This window comes from Micrasema longulum, unplaced genomic scaffold (assembly GCF_059751315.1).
Source record: "Micrasema longulum isolate JH-2025_06_02 unplaced genomic scaffold, ASM5975131v1 h1tg000030l, whole genome shotgun sequence".
NCBI lineage: Eukaryota > Metazoa > Arthropoda > Insecta > Trichoptera > Brachycentridae > Micrasema > Micrasema longulum.
In genome coordinates, this window is record NW_028277237.1 from 325,884 (window position 1) to 346,208 (window position 20,325).

At 33.1% G+C, this 20,325-nt stretch overlaps 1 protein-coding gene across 2 annotated transcripts in view; it reads left to right on the top strand.

The window, feature by feature from the left end:
- lmgB (lemming B) overlaps nucleotides 1–20,325 on the top strand; it is a 90,290-nt gene that overhangs the window by 65,929 nt on the left and 4,036 nt on the right. The window lies entirely within an intron of this gene.

Here is a 20,325-nt window from a genome sequence, read left to right on the forward strand (position 1 = left end):
TTTTTTTACGAAGACCACTATTATTTTATTGCTAGGCGAACTAAAGTACGTGTGCCGCGCACGAGGACCGAGTCTGGGAATACCATCTAGTTTTAATTCATCTCTAGCTTAGTAAGCGAGCCATTATAATTCTATAATTTAGTTTTCATAGGCACACCTGTTCGCTTAAAAATGCACACCGTGGACTTAAAACGAATGGAGCGAAGCTTTGATAAAATTATCTGGCTACCGTTATTACTTGACAGGTGTACTTTAATTGTTTCCGGTGGTGCACGATACGGGTAAATAAAGCTTATCTTAACACTAAGAATACTAACAATTTATTAGTCTACTATTATGTTATTTTGATAGAATCAACCAACAGGCGACTACTCCTACACGACGCTGGCCGCATACCCATTCATAAATTTGTTTGTTATTCAACATGAAATATTGTGTTTCTTTGTACAACAACTCGGTCTATTTCAGTTTATATAAATACTTACGTTTTTTCTATTAACTTACTAAAGAGTTACGTTTATTTACGAAGGGAAGATTATGAGCACTCAAATGCCTTCATATTTCACTCGCAGCTGTACCGCGTGCTTTAAATTCTATGTACGTATGGTGCAGTTTAATATTCATTTTACACCTTTTCCATTTGGTCAAGAACTCGTTCTTATAATACACATCGTCATAAACTATATTTTAACCTCGCCACGCGTTTCTGACTAATATCAGTGATCTTCTGTTAATCAATTCGGTATTTAGTTGGAATTGGGTTTACGAGATTTCAACATGCGTCAGTCCTGTCCTATCAAATTAATAGTCATCGAATAATTTATCCGAATTCCATATCGCGTAATTAAATAATGTTATCCGGTGCCTATCAATACTGTTAATATGCAACTATCCAAAGGACATCCACAACCTTAGAGTGTGTACGTCAGCAGTGATCGCACCGATAAGTTAGACATTTTATATATTTGACTGGCAGATGTTCGTACTCGGCACCGAGCAGCTCAGTGTCAAGATGTTCAGCCCGCAGGCGCAGATGCGAGCCATCAGCCTTCACCTGTCTCCGAGTCAAGCGACACGTCAAAAGCGATACTAAAAGGGGTTTAGCATTGTCGTCCCATATGATAACTTTATTTTTCTCCGCTGTAAATACTCTGAAATACGCGAATATCTTCAGTTAAATGCTTTATTATCTAGACTCAGAACTGGGAGAAGTGGGTGATTCTTTTTGTAAGGTTACGAAGGTTCGCACCACCGAAAATGCAAAAATCGATTCGTTTAGTCTTTAATTATTGTCGATATGAAGAAACTGGTAGTTTAATTTGATAAAGTTTAGTAAGAGATATCAACGTAAATATTTTAAGCGGAAAACCTGTTGTAATTTAATACACTAATCTTCTTATGCGCTATGGATTATCATTAATTAATGTACCAACAAGAATGACTTGTGAGGCAGAAACTTGTATCGACCACATTTTTGCTAAAACAATTAACCCCACTGTATCTGTTGCTCTCTATTACTGATCATTACACCACTGCAGTTGGTATTACAACCACAGTTACCCACTTTAAAAAGTCGATAACTCATCAAACTACATGTTTTTAGTTACATAATTTTGTTAAGATTATCGTATTTTTATATATTATTCAATTTTGTATTAATTTTCTTTAGATATTCTTAGTAAAAAATATGCTGTATTTTGTATTAAAATAATAAAAAAATGCTGTCTGCCTCAGAACAGGTATTTACTATACCTAGTGAGAAAGACCGTGCTTACTATGTTTGCTTGTATTTTAATTTAGCTAATTTGTATATTTTTTTACTCGGTTCGCTGTTTTGCAAACAGAATATATTAATACTATGCTAGTAAACGCCGATTTTCGGCACTGAACTGAACTGAATTCGAATAATAAAAATTATCTGTATGAGCAGAAACACTTTATGTAGATAGTTGGGTACTTGTTACTTGAATTGTCAATTTCATTTTATGTCGTGGATTTGAAAAACCCCGCTTGCATATTTCTCAAACAAATGTTATCCCATGAAATTCCCCAATCCTAAATAAAATCATTTACATATTGATCCTTCTCCGCTATTTTTTCCGTCCAAATGGCGCTGTTCGATAAAAACACACGGTTTTGTAAATTTGCATAATTTTTGTAAACCGTATCAAATGCGATGTTTTTATTTTTGTTCTGTTCGTAATCCTATGAACATGTCAAACATGATGAAAATCGCAAACTGGGTTAGTCGTTCGCCATTTTAGTTTTGCGGTGCACCAAAGTAAGCGCATAAAATATCATAACACGGACTCTTGTACGTACGTATACATATTTATACCTGAACAAGAATGCGTTCTGCGCGACAACAGGTGAATACTGCCTCGGAGTGTATTCGCACGAATACTTAGCATACTAAACTTCTTCTGTCGGCACTATAGGTGTATTGGTACCACTGCACTGCGTAGGTTCCCATTCTCGTATCATACAATCCGCTATCGCAACTTACACATATTTATGATAATCATATGATATCTCAAATCTCACTATTCACGTGTTATAATAATATTTTCTATCATGTTCAACAGACAACAGTGTGGGAAACTGTACAGTATATTATTTATAATCCATTGCCGTTACCATGCCGCATTGCTTTCGTAAACGTACTCTTCTTGAACTTTAAGCGCGCGATTTTGTGAGTATGATCGGATGAGTCGGTGAGTGTACAAATTTCTAATGTCCTTCGCCTAAATTTGCGCGACAGTCATGAATTTTACACCCATGTAAAATCTATCGAGAATAAAATGTTTTCTTTATTACCCAATTATGTTATCCTACTGTTATTTTACGAACTTTTTACGCGACTTTCAGTAATATATTGCATGGCGTACATTGCGTTAGCGCTTGCACTGCGGGGCTCTTTATGAGATAATAGGAATGGAGAAAATCTCAGGTGCTTGTGTAATTTTTCTTTGTGCCTATTTTATTTCTAATCATAACAAATAAATTATGCGCTCTTTGCCAGTTGTGGAGGTTAGTCCATCGTTATTATTACTATTATTATATTTGGATAATTTATATAGCGCCATTTTTCTGAAAATCACCTCAAGGGCGCTGTACAGTAAATAAAATATAAAAAATTGAGTTACATGATCGCCTTCTGGGGAACTGGTAACAAGACAGACATAACAAGAATACAAAGAAAACAAAATAAAATTCTTAAACTAACATACAACCTACCCTACCTGACCTCTACGACTGAACTGTACAAAAAAACACACCAGTTTGACATAAACTACTTGACTAAAATTGAGACCTTAAAAATTGTGCACAAAATAACACTGGGAAACATACAAGACGACGACATAATATTTGTCAAAAATGCTGACATACACAAATATAACACCAGACAACAACAACACTATCATATTGAAAAAGCAAAGACAAACACAGGACAGTCAAAAATACTACATAATGGACTTAAACACTACAACGACCTACCTTACTACTTGAAAACTTTTACTGGAGACAAATTTAAAATCAATCAGAAAAAGCACATGATGACTAAACTAACTAGACTAGACGAGACATTAAATGACTAGACAATATTAAATTTCTAATGTAACCCTAACGGGTTTTTTTAAATTGTAAATAAATAAAAAATAAAAAATAAAAATATCCCAGCACGTCTTGCAGCTACAAAGCGCATGGATGGTTGGGATTCTATTTCCTCGTTTCCAATTATGATATACATATTACAACTATACCATATAGGAGCTAAATTACAGCACGTCTCGCAGCTACAGAGCGTATGGACGGTTGGAGTTCTAGACCTCATTTTCAAAATTACGGTATTTGATAGTTGGTAACATTTACCTATTGAAGGTAGATTACCAATCATCTTGCAGCTACAAAGCGCATGCACGAGTGAAATTCTAGCAACTTAAAATTATATCAATAAATAAACAAAAACAAACATTGAGCGGAATAGTAAATTTGTAAAGTTTTCATGCTAAAAAATAAAAGCAAAGTTAATGCTGCACCCTGCGCAACATGTAAAATTACTAAAAAGTTTTTAATGTAATGTAATGTGAGTAAAATAATGAAATATTTCGGTTCTTCGTACGTAAAAGTCGTATTTCAATTGAGAAATCTTAAAATATTGCATTTTGCGCATTTCGATCTAGCAAATACACGGTGTTTCATGGACAGACCGCGAAACTTCAGAAAAATATTCCTCGTGAAACTTTTAAAGTTTAAAAAAAGTTTTACTTCTAGTTTTTTCTTATGTCCGTGTCCGATGTGTATCGCTTCGTTGGTCAAATACGTTTTTTATTTCCATTTTTTTTTTGTAATGGAGTGGTAGGGGTTTGTGAAAGGGATGCTAGTTAGAGAAATCAAAGAGTTACTCCATTTTCAGATTATACAAAAAATATAAAAAGAGTGTTTGGAAAAAAATATTAGAATTAAAAAAAAGTTTACCATGAGGAATGTTCCTCTAAAGTTTCGCGGCTTGGCCGCTTGGACATTTTGAGACTAATTTACATAAGTTTCTACAAAATAAAAAGTAATAACAGAAACAACTAATTTAAGTAACTGGAGATTCGAGGGACCTTCTGAATAATTTCTGGTCCTCATCAGAAGTTGCAAAGTGCGTGTAATAATACCCTGTGCCCGCCAATCACGCCAACTTTATTCGTGTTATAAGATAGGTGCTGAAAACGTCAGAAACGGAAACGGGTGACACGGGACTAATAATAATAGTACCTTCACTACGACTACCCACCAGTGGCGAATGGTGATTTTATTTACAGGTAAGCTATAAAAAAAATCATATATTTGTACCTACATAGAAGGTACATAATATAATGTAAGTAATATATACTATAAATTGATATTTTTCTGTGGTTCTGTGTGATACAACAACTCTCATCCATGAAATAAACTTCTTAAGCGACGTAACTTCTTGATATATTATATTATATAGATATATTATCCATTCCCTTAATACAAAACTCATTTAAAAATAAGTAAAAAATAGCATTATGAATTCAATCGATATTAGGTATTTAATTGAAATGTCAACTGGCCGAATTGTTCTAGAAATTAATCGTGCTAAAAACGGCCGCGTCGAGCGCATATGTCCTGCAAAATGACGCATGAAAGTAATTATCGTCTTATGTCAAAAGTACCATCTCACAGAAAAATCGCCCTTAAGAAATAATGTTTGAAATACTGTTTTCCAAATCAAGAATCTTCTAATAATTTGTGTAATCTGCAAGTTTAATCTATCAGAAAAAACACGCACTGGGGTTAAGACATTTAAAATACAGTATACTTATTTGTATGAAAAAATAAGCTGGAATAATCGGCTAGTTTCTTGGCTCACCGCAGGCGCTGGGCGCTTTTTATTAATATTCATATTTATATTAGAATAAAAATACAAACGGCGGAAATGATTTAAAATTATTTATTTGTTTTTCTGTAGATAAAGTTACAGTAAAACATTATTATGGTCAGTCAAATATAATGGTAAGCTGCGCATAATCGCTTTTATACACGGTTCGCCCCTGCTACCCACCTATATGAAGTTATAAATAAAATGGAAATAATTATCATTATGACTTAGCTGTAAATTCTCGGCCATCACGAAAACATTCTTCAACAAATGACTTTGACGCAATTTCGGTGTCTAACGATGGGACAAAATAATAACTTATGATGGGATTCCTAATGCAATCATAATTTTCCCGTGAAAATACGACAAAATTGCCGCAGTTAGACGTGCTGATAATTCTGCTATGAAATTGAGTTTGTTTCACGTTCTGGTACGTTGCTTGGTGGTTTGCGCGCCACAGCCGAACATCTTACTCTGAACAAAATGTAATTAAACTAAACTCGATTGTTTCTATTTACGCAAATCAAATCAACTGTGCTGTAGTTAATGATTTATTGCTTTGTATTTAATTGCTTTTTTGTATTCTTGGAAGATAAATACATTAATTTTGCTTAAGTATTTATACAAAAAACTTGATGTAGGTACATACGTATTGAAAATCAGACAGTATCAGAATGTTTCACCTTTAATTCATTTCAATCAAGCGACGTATTTAAGGAGAGCTAGTATCCCCAAACACGTTTTCATTGAATCTGTTAAATGTAAGTTGTATAATTTATTAGTTTAATCATTTAGTCAATATTTTCTGCGTTGCGGTTTCAGCTAACAAATAACCAAAACATCTTCTTCAAAGGTACCACAGCCCATATAGGGCCTTTGCCACCATTAACTTCGCCTCCAACTACTTCTGTCATCTGCTGCAACCCTCCAGTTAAATACTTCCAGTAGTTGGGATGCATCATTTTTTATGTCGTGTATATAACCAAAACATGGTGTTAATAAAGCAATTGTTTGGTTTAAAACTATGTATGTTAGTACTTTGAAGAACGAGTATAATAACGTATAAAATATCACACCTGGGCCCCGATTACAATGAAAAATTAACAGTTATCTTCAAAATTTAAAGTAAAATTAAGTTTCCTGTATGAAAAACAGAATATGCATACATTTTTATCTTCTAAACATTTTCAATTATAGGTTACCGACGAAAATATTTTAAAACTTCATGCAAATATACTCATTTTCGCACACAAATATCGGTTTTTTCTTTACAGACAGTCGAAGATAACTGGGGCCCCGAAGGATTAACATATTACAACAGAGATGGAGAACATTTTATAGAAGGAAATATGGATATCTTGGCATTTACGGGGCTTATGATCTGTTAATGGCTGGTTTAAGTTACCACTTTACGCACTATAACATTCACAATTTTTTTTATAAAAATAAATATTTGCATTCTTATGATTTACCCAAATATTTCATTTTGAGGGCCATTTTCAACGAGTTGTAAATAACTCACTATTAGAAAATGGGAATTAAGTTGGGTAGAGTGGGATTCGTACCACGGACCTTTGCGCCGTGAGTCCGAGACACTAGCCACGGGACCACGACCCGATTTTGCCTATGTTTGAACATCCATATTTCTTCAACTCCTCCATGTGTTGATTTTTGTGAAGTTAAAGAGCTGAAACCTTTATTGATGTAGGTGAGATTCATCTTACTGAACTATTTAAACTACTAGGCAAGGCCTAAAAACATTTTCAATTTTTATACTTCTTTGACCGGTTGGTTTAATCGACAATATTTTGAGTTTGTTTAAATGTTTGTAGACATAGACTAGATTTCACCTTCTAAGTAGTTAAGATTGACACCTAAAGCATATTAGTTTTTATTTAAGATGTCCCTTAGCTTTTTGATCGACCATCAGATGAAAGAGGGAACTAGAATTTCATACATTTGTATTTTGTAGAGATGACATCACCCTACCAACGCGCTGTTATTTTGTTTGGGTTGTAAGGGTAGGTATCAGCTATAGTTTCCTTAATAATAATAATAATGTTTGGATAATTTATATTGCGTCATTTTTGTGAAAAATCACCTCAAGGGCGCTGTACAATAAATAAATATCCCAACACGTCTTGCTGCCACAGAGCGCATGGACGGTTGGGATTCTAGTTCCTTGTCTCCAATTATGATATTTTATATTTATGAAATATATGAGCTAGATAACAGAACGTCTTGCAGCTACAGAGCGCATGGACAATAAGAAATCTAGCCCCTATTTACATTTTTTTTTCATTTTTTTTATTTGACAATGAAGATTAGAGTTTAAGTGATATTTTAAAAACGAAATAAAAAGCAAATTTATAAAATTAGAATTTAGATAACAACAAGTCTTGCAGCTACTAAACGCATGGACGGTTGAAATTCTAGGCCCCATTTACTTAATTCAGATATTTGATAACATTTACATAATATGATAAAAATAATATGATAGCTAACATCACAAAAAGTCTTGCAGCTTCAAAACGCATCGACAAATGGAATTCTTCTTTTATCATACCTTCCAGCCACGCCTAATACTTTGATTATTAATTTATTTTATATTATCTCGTATAATCCCCTTTTTTGGGATTCCTTGAATTTTTATTTTATTTATAATCCTCTAAAAGACAACCCTTCAATTATCCGGGACCAATTTTGTATTTATGGGTTATGGTTGGAAGGGAAGATTTTATTTGGTCGATGATTACCTAGCTAGCAGTCTATACCATGTTAGTGATTCTATTAGCATCTACATGTGTAAGGACCCCTTTTCTCTCTTCATAGTATAGTGTTAATTTTTTGTGTATTTTTATTTTCTTAATCTTTGTTTTTAATTTTTTTTATAAAACTGTAAGATTCAATATGTCCATGTACTTGTAATTTTCTCAAACTGAACGGTTTGGGTAGGTAGGAGAAATTGCCTTAAGGCAATATGCCCGCCCTTATATGTATATAAACTGTATATATATAAAAAGTGTGAAATAAAATAAATAAATAAAATAAAAAATAAGGAATGCCAGCAATTTTTTTTGTGTTACAATGGCTTCTCCTCCATTCTGCCCCTGTGTAATAATTTAAGATCTCTAAATAAATTAATATTTTATGAAAGTCTTAAGCGTGCGTTCGAACAGTTCGAAGCTAAAGTGGAGTGTCATCTGACACTGCTGTGTTTTGAAGGCCTCCACCTACATCTTCGTCTATTCCGACGCTTCTTCAAAGGGGGCTTATGGTTTCTCGAATGCGATAAGTATTCTATCCACCTCCGCAGATGTTTACCAAATCAGACTACTGACCCCACAACATAATACAAGAACAATGTTTCTTTACAAATCCCTCTCGAGATACTATCCAACCTACCTCTGTATCAAGTGCCACATTAATGAATTTAATTTACATGCGGCGATTCTCAAGGGGGACATTCTGTCACCTCAAAAGAAATTGGAGCCGTGACAATGAATTTGAATCTCTTTTTTTTATCTTTGCTTTTTGACTATCTCCTCTAATTCGTCTTGGTTATCGGATAAATATTTTTAAAAAAAACAAGTAACATCATAATTTTAAGCAAATATTGTCTTTTCCATAATTGAAGGTGTCCTTCAAATAAGGGTCCATATGCAAAATTCTAATTTTACAAGAAAGGTAAACAACTGTTCATAAAATAATTAATAGGAATTTTAGGCTTTATGTACTCTTTTTTATTTAAAACTCATTTTTTATCATAAACCGACATAGATACCTATTATAAAAAAAATAGTAATACCCAGATTCTGGAGTATAAAGGGTCTATAGGCCTCTTTATTATGTTTTCGTACATTAACTTGCCGTTCTTAAGGCTGTAGTCTGGTAAAACGCACGCAAAATGAGGAAATTATACGATTTTGCCATTTTAAAACGAATGTTTTTTTTTTAATCACGCAATAATAAAAAAATATAAATTAGATAATAACAATAATTTTTAAAGGTATTTCTGTTAAAAATATACTTAAAAGTGTTATGTAACTATAATATAATTACTTTTAGACCGGCAGATTGTATTTCTTTTTAAAAACAAAAAAATAAAATTTTGCTTCGGCCACTTTCATGTTGAACTTATTATCTTCAAATTATTACTACAAATTTTAGTTCGATACTTTGAGATCCCAGATACCTAAGTTTAGTCTAAATTCAAAATGGCTATTAATAGTATATTTTTTTAACAGAAATACCTTTAAAAAATATTATTTCTATCTAATTCATGTTTTTTTTTTTTTTTTATTATTGCGCGGTTAAAAAAACATTAGTTTTAAAATTGCAAAATCCTATGATTTCCTCATTTTGCGTGCGTTTTACCAGACTCCAGCCTTAAACGCTGATCTTTTGTTTTCTCTGTTTATTGGCAGTTTTAAGAGCAGCTTTTGACAGCTCAACGGTCGCGTCGTCCGCTTTTTTGTGATAAAAATCCATAGAATCGGGACATTTAGAAGTAAAAGAGGGAATCGAATAAGTAGTGAAAACGTACGAGAATCAAGTGTAACTTGATTTTGAATAAGTTCGTACGTGTACAAAGTGGGCATTCCAGAATACTACTATACTTTATTCGAGGGACACCTGCAACGATTAAAAACTATGTTTGATATTCGAACAAATTGCAATCGAATCCAAAATATCCTTGCCGATAATGGTAAATTAATGTAACGGCTAAGTGGGACACTAGTTGTTTGCTTTGCATCAAACAGAATTTGGGTCATTAGGGTCAGTCAATATTTACAGTTATTGACAACATGAACATGAGGTGCTGGAAATTATCATTTCACCGATCCAAGTTCCTGTCCATAAACATTGATTATTGGTACACAAACTATTAGCACATTGGGCGGGCACTGGGTGGGTACTAAATCATAAAATATTAATTGCAAAACCTTAAAAGTATGTAGCCAACATGAAACCACGCTGATATTCTTGGAATATTACGCACAAATCGTCTTATTTCTTTCAATCTTTGGTTATCGAAGCATTTTCAGAAAATCCTAATAAATTCTTTGTTCGGTCAACCCTTCTCGCTAGGGACCGTTCTATTGCTTTTAGCCTGGGATAACCAATTTTAGACACATTATTTGTCGTTTATTATGCCCAAAATAAAACTTAACCTAATCCCTTTACTGCTCGTCGGCGTTGGAAAAAACCTTTCATAAATAGCTGTCTTGTACAGATGTATCACCGGGATTTTCTGTATGAAAAGTTACAGACAATTTCGAGCTATCATCGTCAGTAACACGTTTCGGTCAAAACTTTATATCTACACATTCATTTAGGGAATCAAATCGACAACTCGTAAAACAATTTTGTTCGAATTGTAACTTTTCTTATAAAATTCTGAGGTATTTTCATTGCTACTGTCAACGGTAGATCCTTGATTCATTTGTAGTCTGGAGAATACTCCATACAATACATTGCAATAAACACATAACAAGAAAACTAAAATTATTATTTTCTAGTGATTTTAAATACGATCGTGAAATAATTTTCCAATTTTCTTTGAAACCGTAAGTGTTTTCATATGTTTGTCTATCTGCAAATTGACTTTGACATAAAATATTTTACTAAAAAAATTACCGGCAAACAATGCGAACAAACATTATATTTTCTTATCGGCTTATCAGGAACCATATTGTGTATATTATTCATATAACATGCAGTCCAGTGACATACAAATTGTGATGTTTTTTTGACATTACTAAAGCAATCCAGTATCTTTTTACACTTAAAGACTAATGTAAAGCTTTTATAAATACAATTAATACTAGGCTTACTATGAAAAATCTCTATATATATAAAAACACGTTTATAATAGTTTGTCCTTTATAGACTTGATAACTACCGGACCGATTTACATGCGGTTTTTTGCAAAATAATCAAATTCACGTGACTTAGGTTTGTGAATGTAATTAACATGTTCATCAGAAAAGAAGTTAGGAGCGAAAATGTGTTTTTCATCGAGCCTTCAGGGTTGCATTCGACTGAAATGCAATGCATTGACTTAATTTTTTTACAGAACGTTACATATATTTATTTAATTTATACATAGGTACATACTCTATGAGGCCAAGAGCTTTATGTTAAAGAAGAGCATTTCCATATACTTTTTATTCGGAAGTTTCAACGGAAACATTCTATGCGTATTTAATTAACTCATAATTTGTCATAGTTAATAAGTACCGAATGACAATTCTACACAGTGCTTCCATTTGATCAATTTTAGCCAAAGTTAGAATTTTAATTCCTCATATTCTGCAGCATAGGCACAGCAACACAAATAAAGATATTCAATTAAGCAATGTGTTTTGTCGGTAAATGCATAGTTTCTAGACTGTTTTTATTTACTCTTTTAATAATTAATATCAGACAAAGCCTCAGCTAAGCGTGGCCGGGTTCAGCTAGTAAGTTATACATGTTATCTTTTGGGTTATTGGTGATTGGTATTCACATTGAACGTAAACTGTCTTTAATGTAAAATCAAATTTTCTGCACGAAAAAGCGTGTGTGTTTTTTAAAAATATTTCCAATTTCATGTTTCCGATGAAGATACTTCGCAAATTTTTAATAAAAAAACAATTTTACCTTATAGACGATTGAAGATAACTCTGTTAACTTCCCATTGTAGTAATCCGGCCTTAGTGCCATTTATACGTCGTTGATCGTATTTATTCAAACATAATATATTTAAATTGTCTAGATATCGTGTACAATAATTATTATGTAATCGACAACGATTGACACAATATTGACCCTCGCATTCCTCCAAACCCCGCGTTACAACATTGTAATAAGGCAGACGTGCGTTTGTTTGTATTCTGCTAAACACGCATTTATTTGCCAAAAAATATTCTCCCTGCTATTTTCATATTGTTCTCGTGGTCTTCGTTAAGAGGCATTTAAGGCAACCAGCGTAATAGCTCCAAGTGGTCAAAACTGCAAAATGTTCGTGAGAATTCTTCCTACGCCCCTAATGTCTGCTGTGACCTCCATTCGCATTGCGCTAGAACCTGTTGCTGTCCAAATAATGAGGCATTTGATATTACTCATTATTTGACGAACAAAACCTTTTTATAAATAATATCAAATCTCTCAGACGTTACGCTTCGAGACTCACAAATGTATTTGTTGTCTTTGTAATAATATCCATTTCATTTTCCTATGACAAAACAAAACCTTTTTCTATTTTCAACCCAACATAATACCGATTTGCTACATTCAGCAGCGGTTTTGTTACCATGCATTTATTTCTCTCGGACTTTGGTTATATAAGCCACGATTAAATTCATCATTACGTCATGTATTTTTAATTTAGTAATATTTTTATTCAAGGTATCTATTCGCTCTGATTTCAGCAGTGTCTGTGTAAGATCTGAATAACTATACAGGTAGACAAAAATGTAAAATATAACATTTATTAAGTATATATATGTTTATATTTACAGTATGATGGTCCATAATGCAAGTTTATATTTATGTCTATAAAAAGGCATTTGTGCCGTGCACACTAATGAAATAAAATAAATATGTAAAATGTTCACAAAATAATATTACGGGTGCTTACGCTTATCTGTTTTGAAATTGTGCAGTTTTTAAGCATTGAGTAATAATGATTACATTACATTTGTGTTTTGGTTCATTTTATAAGTTTTAAATTTTCCGTAGAATTTCATTTCATCTACTATATAGCATGATTGGTACCCTTTGTAAACCAACAATGACAACTGAAAATTATATAAAAAAATTGTGATTGAATTTTCTACTATAATATCGACAGACGTATGTAAATCTCTCCCCGTTTCATCAAGGGCCTGATTTTTTTTAGCAAATTTTGAAATTCTGGAATCTCTAAACTACATAATTTATCTTTTTAATTGGGATTTAGACACGCTCACTTGGTACGGTGTAATATTGATGTCGATATATGTATGTATAATGAGAGTTCGTTAGTAATAGTAATAAAACTTTCCAATGAAGCGAATTGACTAATATGGTCATATTATCTATTCATTATGATGTACCGATCTCATTACTCCAGTCTGTACCTACACTAATCACTACCTGTAGTGAAATAATGTAGATAATCGGTAAACAGTCGGTGCTGCAGTGTCTGTTTGCAGTCTGCAGTCACGCACTTCTGCGTGCGAACAAGGGCTAATTCGGAAAATGCGTAGAGCGATGATTTCCTCAACAGTGTGAAAACTTGGCAACCTAGATGCATTCACAAACTCTTCCTGGAGAGCGGGAGACGCACATCGTGCATAATCCATTATTGTGTTCATTGTGTCAATTATTACGGTAATACTCGCTCGTACTGTGGAACATACATAATATTATGTATATCGTAAGTAGATAGAATACGAGTAACGAACGAGTCAATTCCGGTTTATTGATCACATGCCGACCCACTTTTTTTGCTTCATTTTTATTATTTCATCTTTAGTTATTCTCGCAAATGCCAACCTGGTTTGGCCCAATTACAGCACTAAAACATTAACAAAATACGTATTTATTCATTTATGCTTTATTAAGGTTACTTCATAACATCTTAAGAACTAATAAAAACTTTTAATAACATTACATCCACATCAAAAGTTATCAAGAACATATTTTTTCAAATTGATCTGAAATATTTTAAGGCTTCCTATCTCTTTTTTTTCCTTCAGGTACAAACTCATGGTACAATTCAAAATCCTTTGTGCAATGAGTTTTGAGACTCTTTTCTTCTCTTTTATAAAAATAAATATTTGCGTTCTTATGGTTTACCCAAATATTTAATTTTGAGGGCCATTTTTAATCGATAATCTTATCTTTTTTATCTCTAGTTTCGTATTTATGACATTGTTGGTTAAATTTTTGAACCCTTCGATTATTTTATGAATGAAAATTGCAATGTTTTATTTTTTGTCTACCTGTCGTCACTTCTATTGCTTGTTTACTATCAAATTTATTCAATATGACATTCTTCATCGATTATTCATATTCCATTTATATTACTATTTTACATTTGAATCGTGAAAATTACGTTGAAATATTATATTCAACTTTTTTTAATTAGCACTTAGAAAATTAAATGTTGTGATGGTGGTCTGTTTGGGATATTCTCGCGTGATTTGGCAAGTCAAAAATAAAATAATAACGGCAGTGTACAAAACATTACAATGTCACTGGCAATGAAGATAAACAATACTTCTCTCAAACAAGATATTGTAAAACCTTTATCGGCTAACCGATCCTAGTATTTGTCAAACATAATAATGTTCGCATTCCTATGAGGTAAAGTCATACTTGATGACTCGTGACTTTATAAAATAATATTTGGGTCCATTTTCCAGATTATAAATAATTTATTAAAAATACGTAATTAACTATCGCAAGCACTGATGTGATTCGTGCTTCGATCGCAAAAAGTAAATAATGTCGACTTCAAAATATTCGAGTGCAATCACTGCCACCTATTGAAAATTGTGCAAACCTTGTGCACTTAGAAAATTAGACGGATTTTCCGCGGATTCAAAAAATATTATTTGGCTTTACACTTAATTAGCTTCGACTTGACTGATTTATGTTCAAAGTTATTAATGATATTCTCGTAGTAACCTGTCCCACGTTACCTATAATAGTTTTCTACAGCCTCTTTATCGCGGTAATGCTGGTTCTACACATTATGTTCCAATAATCCTCATCGCGTATTCCACGGCATGCATTTACAAGACCTGTGTCAACCCTTGTGTGGCTATGGTCTGTGATGTCAAATGGGTCTGTATAGAATACAAGACTTGATATATCTCGCTTATTTTTTATATAATGAAGTCGCACTTTGCTTGAGTAGGCCTAAATCATGAAAAACAAATTACTAAACATAACATAATTTACATAAATAAAAATGTTGTTTTTAATACCTGTGTTTGAAATGTGTTTAAAAGACTGTGCTAAAAACATCCTCTAGAGATGGTGCTTTACTGTCGTGTAACATTAAGCAAAAGACGACAGATTTTTTAATACGGGTAGGTATAGTTACCTACTGTTTAATAATCTTTTTTCCATAATAGTTTAAAAAATCATATAATTTCGGCGTACTATAGTAAATTTCGACTTCATCATTTGAAAAAATAGGAGAGATATGTATATCAAGTCTTGTATTATATGCTGGTTGAATGATAAATGGGATTACTCGCGAGAGATCAAAGTCAGAATAGAGATGGCGCGAGACTGCTTTTTCAGGATGCGTGACCTTCTTTGCAGTAGAGACTTTAATTTAGACCTCCGAATGCGCATTGCTCGATGTTACGTCTTCTCAGTACTTTTTTTACGTGGACACTCACCCAAAACACTTCAAAAAAGATCGAAGACTTTGAAATGTAGTGCTACGGGAGGATATTAAAAATCTCCTGGGTGGATAGATTCCGAAACGATGAGGTTCTCCGACGGATGGAAAAAGATAAAGAGGTACTGAAGACCATAAAGAAAATAAAACTTGAGTACTTTGAGCATGTGATGAGAGGCGAAAAATATAAAATTTTACAAGTCATTCTACAGGGAAGGATTGAAGGAAGACGCAGTGCAGATAGAAGGCGCATCTCTTGGCTTAAGAACTTGCGCGACTGGTTCCATTGCAGCACTCAGTCCTTGTTCAGGGCAGCTGCCAATAAAGTAAGAATCGCAACGATGATTTCCAACCTCCATCAAGGAGAGGAACCATAAGAAGAATAAATATTATATGCGGACTCGCGTGACGTCATAGCCGCACAAGGGTAACACGACGTTGCAGCACCGTTTCCGGGGGGGTTTTTAGCACAGTATTTTAACAGTCGAAGTTGTAGCAGATATCGCTAGCCCAAAGCAACACTGAGATAAACCCAAAATTTCAGATTTTGAGATAAACACGCAGCTATGTTAATAAATTAAATAGATTAATGTTTTCAAATAAAATATTGAATTTATATAGTTATGTGAAGTATTCATAATCTACTTCAATTAATTTAATTCAGTCAGACGATTTGCACACCTCAAAGTCCGATTATCTCAGAATAAGTTCTTCAGAGATATCTCGCTGTCGCTTCGGGCGAGCGATATTACGACTCAAGAACTCAACTGAAAGCTTATTCCTCTAAAACAGATTCTTGTCGTTCAATGATGTGTAGCCTTATTCTGTAACTAATTCTTTTCGTAAATTCATTTGTATCGTAAGAGAGGGAACGAGAGCGAAACACGATTTTGATTGCGTTAGAGTGAGAGATATATGGCGCACGAACGAACTTACAAAACGTAATTGTGACAGAATATTTGAAAATGCACGTTTTTTGTTACTTCGTAAGCAAATTATAGTACAATATATGATATGTATCGAGGACATGTGGTTCATTAGTAGTTAATCCGGCGTTCATCCCGACCGAGTTTTATTTCTACAACGAAAACAAGTATTTTACGAGGCTAGTACGAGTACCTACTATCGGAAGTGCAAAGGCATTACCTGTATTGTTTCATTAATATGCTGCGAGCGGCGAGGTATTTTGTATCCAGAATAAACAATGAATTATTTTGTTGCCATTTTCTCACGCGAACAAGTGATTTGTTCTACATCATTCCGTCAATCGTATCCGGTTTAGCATTTTGCGAAGGATTTGCAATATTTGTACCGCATCGCATTTCAAATTTATGGGTTATAAACGCGCGGTATATGAAGCCCATTGATTATTGTCGATTCTATGCGCATTATTGATAGAAATAATCTGATAATAATTCATGGTCGATTATAGAAATAATGCATTTCGGTGCATTGTAAACGGCTATTCGTAAGTTACAAAAAATTATATTTCAAGCTCTAACTTTGTGGGTATGGGTATTCATCATATAATTCAAACAAAATAAATGTTTTTTTTACCACTTTTTAATCATCTCGTCGGCCTCGTGGTGTAGTGGTCAGCGCATTTGCCTACCACGTAAGAGGTCTCGGGTTCGATTCCCGGCATGGTTGACATGAAATATGTATCTTAAAAGGTGTTTTTACGCTATAATATTTCATAGTCCAAAAACATGACGATGATAAGCTGCGATTGGTGTACCAATGCATTGTCCTATGCACCATTAGGTTTGGAAAGGGAATTATGATGATGATGAATAATCTTGAGGCTACTCACTACGTGCTCCCTTATCAAGATATAATTTAGAACAAAATCTAAATTATACCTTGATAAGAAGGTCATAGTAGCTCAGAAACCGGTCGGTAATAATATAAGTAATATGTGGTTAAAAACTAAGTGTTTTCATTTTAATAACATTTTTTTTATTCCCGTTTATGTGCACATGTCCATCGCCAGTGACGCCACTCATAATAATCGATAGTAATGTGATAATAATTTTAAGCTTTTTATGAATATTTTTTTAATATAACAATTTATGCCCCCTAATTTATTCTAGTTAGAATAGTTTTGTCTTATAACTACCCATAATTTAACTAAATAAAATTTTATGAATAACTAATGCTGCAAATTCACTAGTGATTGGAATGCATAATATTATTTTGCGTTATACTGTACTATTTGTTTAAAGAAACTGAAATTACCTACTATGATTTTTAACGATCGTTAGTTTTTTATCGTACCTACTTATTATTTACATAGAATGTTACGTAGAATGCAATTAATTTATTATTAACTTAATTTTACCGTTCACAGATTCGGAAAATTTTCTCTCCGTGTGTAATAATGTGCATGCGTGCATGAAAAATCTTTTCTGGCGGAAATATACGGAATACAGATATAATATTTCGTATCGCATTGTATTATCACAATAACCTCGACACGGATAAAAAAAACTGATCTAGCTTTGACAAATCTGTTCAACCATTGTCCCTTCTCATTTTATATTTTGCTTTATCACGGCACATAATTAATTTTTACTATTCATAAAAGGTTTTATAAACAATACTTAATCCTATTATAATTACACCGTTTTGGCTAACCAATTGAATACCCGGAGACAATATTAATATTACTGCCATAAATACTTAAGCGATCTTCAAAACAGTCCTTGTCTTAAAATATCGTGCTGAAAAATGTACCTGTAATAAATGGTTTTGGTTTAATGTTCCTAATAAATCATAGTCACTAAAATACTTGATCATCATCATCATTTCCCTGTCCGCACTCAGTGGTGCATAGAGTGCTGAATTGGCACTACGATTGCAACAATAATGTTTATTATTTAAGTATGTAATAACGTTCCGGTGCGAACGACAATATTACCTAATATCACCTGTAAATGAAGAATCTTAGAGCTTGAATCTAAATTTTTTTTTTTTCTATTAAACAGTTTCGTCAATAATCGCTATGTTTTGTTGTTTAAATATTTATGTTATCTACAAGCCATTATAAGGCAATTATTGCACGTTATCGCGATAATTAAAACGGGTTGTGGACCCGTGACGTGAGCACGTGAGTAGCTTCGCGGACTCCAGATCAGGAAGTCCGAGATCTTAATCCCACTCTTCGACAAGCTGTTTCCCATTTTCTAACGCGGTTTTTTACAACTATAATAAAATGGCCCCAAAGTTGGAACACGTATTTAGGTAAATCATACGAACACAAATATTTATTTAAAAAAAATGTACAATATGAATTTGAATTTGTATCACTTAAAATTTAAACGTTTGTTTAGATTATCTTGGTTTTAGATTTTCTGCTAAAATTTCAACGATACGTAAGAAACCGTAACATTGAAAGATGTCTAAAAATTATTTAACATTGTAGAATGACTAAGTACTGGTTGAATAATTATTAAAGCTCCCATCAATAAATAATAATTACCTGTTAGCCTCAAATCAGTCGATATTTTCTATCCTGTGCGTTTTTGTGTATTAGATTTATTACGAAACATAATGTGTATGATAGAAGCTCACGCCAAGTTGCGTTCTAACGTTTGATCATCCCGTAAAATACGCGGTAATTTCGTATATTGTGTACGGAGCCGATTTGGCATTTAGTGTCTGTTGTAAGGTTTACAGTCTGTACCTACTAGAAAAGCGTTGGTAACTTGTGTTTAGTTGGAAAAGGTCTTATTTTGCATCACGGCTCTCGGCTCTCGGCTAGTGAAGAAGTGAAGTAACGTATTATCTTCCTTATACTGCAGCTCGCAATTTAAGAAATTTAAGATGTGGCTTGATACAGCGGAACTAGGTGACCCTATTGCATATTGAACGTCAACAACGATAAGAAATGTTTTTCATAGTGGGGTCCCACACGGAATGCTTCTTGGACTTGCACTGTGCGCTTTTAAATGAGGAAGTTCAGTGTTTTTATTTATTTATTAATAGACTATTAAACCAAATTAAAAATAAAAAAATCAACTTTTATATATCGTATTATCAGCGCTACGATTTTTTAAAGTTTCGTATTTCTGAAATAACTCCACGTGTTCTTTTCCGGTTATTCTTAATCAATTCTTCCCATTGGTCCATCCACGCCAAGCAAACCGGAAATCTTCCATAACTCTCATATCATACGTTGATTTATATTCATATAAACCAGTGACGTCATTCAAAGTAGTTCGTTTTTTTTTCGTACATTTTCAGGAAACTTTGGCGTACAATTTAATGCTCTAATTTTTACCGCGCGCAAGAAATCATTTATTGCTTCTAATTTCCTGTAGGGCTGAAGTTCCTCATTGCTAAAATTATTAAATGTCAATAAATATTTTTGACTTAGGTTCTATACCCATTCCTATTCTGGTAATGTTTTAAATATAATTATTTACTTATAAATGAAAATTCTTACTGAAAGTTAATTGTATGTAATGTGGGTATTATAAAAATAAAATACTAGTGATGCTCAAATCCACTAATTCGGAATAACCAATGACCGGTTTCATCG